Source organism: Leptonychotes weddellii, unplaced genomic scaffold (assembly GCF_054177405.1).
Source record: "Leptonychotes weddellii isolate Sample4059 unplaced genomic scaffold, ASM5417740v2 HiC_scaffold_2647, whole genome shotgun sequence".
Lineage (NCBI taxonomy): Eukaryota > Metazoa > Chordata > Mammalia > Carnivora > Phocidae > Leptonychotes > Leptonychotes weddellii.
Window position 1 is genome coordinate 5,521 of NW_027857276.1, and position 5,359 is coordinate 10,879.

At 46.0% G+C, this 5,359-nt stretch overlaps 1 long non-coding RNA gene across 1 annotated transcript; it reads left to right on the plus strand.

The window, feature by feature from the left end:
• The first annotated feature begins 322 nt into the window (after positions 1-322).
• Positions 323-1,952, plus strand: LOC145718960 (uncharacterized). Its single transcript, XR_014142117.1, has 2 exons — positions 323-1,295; positions 1,871-1,952. It is a non-coding gene; the product is annotated as an uncharacterized LOC145718960 (long non-coding RNA).
• Positions 1,953-5,359: the final 3,407 nt, after the last annotated feature.

Below are 5,359 nucleotides of genomic sequence, written 5' to 3' on the forward strand. Positions count from 1 at the left end.
TAATGGTTATAATTTAGGTCAATGTTTATAATGTCAATAGTGCAGGAAGCCGGAAGAGAAGGGTTTCACCTCTGTTTCCATGCATGTTTTAAAAAAAGATAATAATGAAGAAGGCCCCCAAACTGAACCAGATTGAGAAACTGAATTATTCTTTTTTTATTTCCATCATCAAATATAGTGTAAAAAAGATATGAGCAAGATGCCATGACTCATTAAAGCCAATTTGATATTATAAGGTTGCTAAATATTAATACCAATCTCTACCAACCAGTATCTATCTATCTATCTATCTATCTATCTATCTATCTATCTATCTATCTATCATCTATCATCTATCTATTTTTTTTCCTTCTTAGAGATCAGAGAGTCCTATGGACTCCATTTTCCATTGAAGGTAATCGTAAGGAAAGAGTCCCTGTGGGAATTCGATCCTGGCCATAGCTATGGGCCCCTTTCCCACATTATCTGGGGAAAGGGCAAATGGAGCTGTGCACCTTCCAGATCTGTATCCTTCTGCTGTTGTTCCTTCATGGGTCCCTGCCCTGGGGGCCTAAGTCTTATGTGGGAGATAAGTGTGTCACACTGAAGACATGACATATGTGCTGAGACTAACAGATGGAATCTGAGTTCCTCAGAAGAGAGGGAGGGGGCAGACAAAGACTTTCTAGGCAGAGGGAACTGCTTGGGAGAAGAGGGGTGCAGGCTCCTGATAGCTGGTCTGTAGGGGGAGATGCAGAATGGGAGTGGGGAAGAATGGGCCAGGAGCAGGTCCCCAAAGAGAGCACACATTCCTAGGAACAGGTGAGATCCAGTCCCCAAACAAAGACAACTTCCTAGGAACAAGTGAGATCCCAAGCCCATTCTAGAGACCCCTCAAATGTGTGCACTGAGGTCCACACGGGCCACATAATGCCATGTCTTCATGGAATTTTCCCAGTGTACAAATTGTTCCCTCAGGCTTTATCAGCCAGTGATATATTTCTATCCTCCTTCAACAGATTAAAAAATTGAAATTTATCAGCTGTGTATCTTTGGGTATTTTACTGAATTCCTCTGAACCTTTATTTCCTCATGTCTAAATGGAAAAAACAGCACCCACATCTCTGAGTGCCCACGAGCATTTATGTACATTGTCTGGTACTAAAAGGCACTCATCCATGCTCATTGCTTTGTGTCCTAGGGTTACCCACGAGGAAGCAATAAGAAATCAAACCCAGGTGTCCTGACCAGTAGGTCACGTGTGCTCTGAGGCATCCTTCTACGTCCATGCACACCCTGCAGACAAAGTGCAGCTGGTAAGTCCCAGATGAACTGCCACCATGTTCACATTGTGAAGCTGGGAGGTATGTGTCCCTTACCCTTCAACCCACCTACTTCAACAAACCCTGACCCTGCCAGCACATTCCTGTGCTGATCCCTACCCAACCCAGCACCCCTGCCTATGGGGGCTGAGAGGAGAATCAAGCTAACTCCAACAAGTCAGGAAAAAATATCACCCCAAGGGAGGTCTCAGCCATGAAGTCAACTGGGAGGGGAAACCAAGGACAAGTGACACTAACAAGAGTGGATTTTTCAAGATGTGTTTGTCTTATAAAAAAAAAAAATTACAAAGGCAAATCAGATAACCAAAGAATGCATGATCTGTGAGAGAGAAAAGTAGGAAACCGAAATAGAAAAGGAAGTTAGAAAAGGAAGGGGCTGACTAAAACCACTTGGGTAATAGAGATGTGTCTAAATCAACCGGCCCTAAGGACTTGCTGCTGAGATGCTTGCAGCCAAGTGGACTCCTTTCCCTGAGAGTCAACCTGAGAATCTTGTTCTCGAAGTTGGTGACATCTTTGAAACTTGATTTATTGTTTCCCCCTCAAAGCCTTCCTGTGCTGCAGTCGCAGGCACTTGGTTTCTGGGTCTGGATGTTGCCCTCCTCCCAGGCAGGACGTCAGCTCGGGCAGGTAAGAGGGAAGCGGATGTGCGCACGCCCAGGATGCGCATGCCCAGCTTCCGGCCCACCTCGCCTTGGAGCTTGGCAAACGAGCAGTCCAGGGCAGAGTGCGGGTAAGCCAGGTGCATAATGTCTGAGGCTCTGTAATGTGATACATCCGATCTGTCTAACCACAGAATTCACAGATTGTTTTAATGTGATCAGATCACACTCTGTCCCTGCTTGCGACCCTTCTGTGACATCCCATGCCCCCCAGAATGCAACCCACAGTCGTTAGGGGCCGCGAGGCCCTGCATGGTGGCTCTGAGCTGCCTTACCATGCTCACTTTGCGTCACTCTTCCCCACCAGGGCTATGTCACAGCTGTGTTTGCCTTCTGACAGTTTGCTGGTGACTCCCTCCTCCTTCCCACTCACAGTCTACACTTAACGCTCTGCCCTCTGCCTGGCCGCCGTCGCCTCACTCTGCCTTGCTGGTGCCCACTCCAAATCTCAGTGTTATTGTCTCTCTCTTAAAGAGGGCTTCCCTGTCTCTCCATCCTAAGTAGGTCCACCCCTATGATGCGCTCACAATAGCCCAGTCTTCTCCTTAGTGGCTCTTGTTCAAATGCGTGCGTGGAGTTATTTGTTCAGTGTCTATCGCCCTGTCTCTGATAGACGGAGGCATTGACTACATCTATTTTATGTGTATTGGATACCGAGAACCTCACAACAGCTCCTGGCTCAGCACAGGGTGTGACAAATGTTCAGAAAGTGAATGAATGGCTGGTTTGAAGAGAACTTCAAGCTGATTGACTCCCACAGCTGATGGCTTCTGACCAAAATCAGTTCAGGACAGAATATCAAATTATTAAAACTGCCTGTAACTGAATTGAATTAGACAAAATGGTAGTTTGGCCAGACTGTCTTCTCCTTCTATCCAAAGAACTGTGATAAAGGGAGGTCACTGGGGTAGCAGTTCGGTAAGCTCTGGCACTTGGTTTCAACTCAGGTGGTGAGCTCAGGATCATGAGATCAAGCCCCGCCTCTGGCTGGTACTCAACACGGAGTCTGCTTAAAATTCTCTCTCCCTCTCCCTCTGCCCCTTCTCTCTCTGTCTTTCAAATAAGTAAATAAATCTAAAAAAAGGGGGTGGTCACTGGGCTGCAAAGTTATAAAGAACTTTGAGAAAAACAAGCCCTATTTTTCAAAACCAGAAAGCCACTAATCAGAAGTTTTCTGGGAGAGCTGGTCAACTCAAGTTTCTTTGTAGTCATACAGCCATCCATGTAAATGCTAAAATGTCAGAATTTAAAGTTGTTATTTGAAAGAGAAGCAGCTGCATCTCCAGAGAAACCCACAGGTCCTTGCTCACATGGGGTAGTAGTTTCCGGTGTGATCCTGAGAGGCCCAGCTGTTCCCATAACTAAAGGCAACTTCCAGTCATTCCTTTGGTTTTCCACTGATTATAAAATATTATTATAAAGGCAGTGCATGTCAAGTCATGGTCATTTATGAAAACCAGGAGACTGCCAGGGAAAAGTACATAAAGAGAAAAACTCATGACTCATGTCTGTCTCCCTCTACTGAATCAGGACTGGGTTCACGGCCAGAAACTGGAAGTTGCTCTCTCTGTGTACCAGAACCGTGCTAGGCACATAATAGATTCTCCAGTCAGGTCTACCGGTGCTCAGACCCTGTGGGCACATTTTCTACAACCTCCAGAACTCCCCTCGCTTTCCTCCCAACTTCTGTTCTATTTAGACGTAGCCTGTCCTCTGACCTACAACAGTATCTCCAAGCTAGGGTCTTCCCTCCTTTCGGACAAGGCATTTGTATTCAATTTTCTACTTCCTAAGAACTGTTATTCAGACTATCTCATTCCCATCTTTGGCTGACTTGGATAAGAGTCTTCATTCAAGCCTCAGCCACTTTGGGTCCACCTGCCTCCCCTCAGCCCAAGCCCCTCTATGAAATTTGAAAGAATGAATCCCAGAGAAATGGGATACATCAGTTAGCTGCCACCAGCTGACAGGTAACAGGCATGGTGTCCCAGGCCTGGCTATTAAACTCCCTCCAAACATGAATGACAGAGGAGGAGAGATTAGTGCACACAATGCCACTACCTATGTTTTTTCTAGAAAGACAGTAAAAATACAATCCCCAAATACAATAGCATCAAGGCACAGATTGGTGCTTACTTTTCCTGATCTGAATGAATTCCAGATTGCTTCTCTCAACTATTTTATGTTTTCAGGCCTAAGTTAGAAATTTCTTCCCTTCTTCCTAAGGATAAAAGACGTATGTAAGAGTTGTTAAGAGCTTGGACTTTGGAAATTCTAGATCCACCTCTGAGTAGTGGGGGTAAGCTATGTAACCCCTGCAAGCCTCAGTTTCCTTTTGCCAAGATACAGAAGATGAGAGTGCAGACAAAGCTTGCCCACTGGGATGTCGGGGAACTCACCTGCCCCAAATGAATTATATTTCCAAAGATTAGATATCTTTTCAAAACAGCTTTTCCTGCTACCATGTGATCCAGATCCAGCATCTTCTAGATATATTTCTCCTCCTTCCTCCCTCTTCCTCTCTTGCTCTCTCCCCCTAATGGATTAAGAGATGAGATGTCTAATGTTAATTTGCACAACTGCAGTTAAAAAGTGTAAAAGAGGGGTGCCTGGGTGGTTCAGTCAGTTAAGCGTGTGCCTTCAGCTTGGGTCATCGTCCCAGGGTCTTGGGATTGAGTCCCGCATTGGGCTCCCTGCTCAGCTGGGGGCCTGCTTCTCCCTCTCCCTCTGTGCTCTCTCTCTCTCTCTCCGCCTCTCCCTCCCCTGCCCCTGCTCTTTCCCTCTGCCCCTCCCCCTCTCCCTCCCCTCGCTTGTGCATGCACACTCTCTCTCAAACAAATAAACAAAATCTTAAAAATACACACACACAGGGCACCTGGGTGGCTCAGTCATTAAGCATCTGCCTTCGGCTCGGGTCATGATCCCGGGGTCCTGGGATGGAGCCCCACATCGGGCTCCCTGCTCCGCGGGAAGCCTGCTTCTCCCTCTCCCACTCCCCCTGCTTGTGTTTCCTCTCTCGCTATATCTCGCTGTCAAATAGATTAAAAAAAAAAAAATACACACACACACATAGGACTGAAAGTCAGACTGGATTCTAGTCCTGCTCCACCTGGACACAGAAACTCCAGTAACTCACCTAACTCTAGACCCATTTCCTCAGCTTCCACCGTCCCATCTTGCACTTTGTATCCTAGCGATCATAAAATACCCATAGCTCTCCCCACATATTGGTCTGTTTTCTATCTCTTTGGCTTAATTAGGGTTGCTTTGTTTTGTTTTGTTATTCACATAAAACTTTGTGAGTGAAAGTATCTTATAATATATGTAATATATAATAGACACCCTGTTATATATAGTTTTGTGATAGAGATTGGT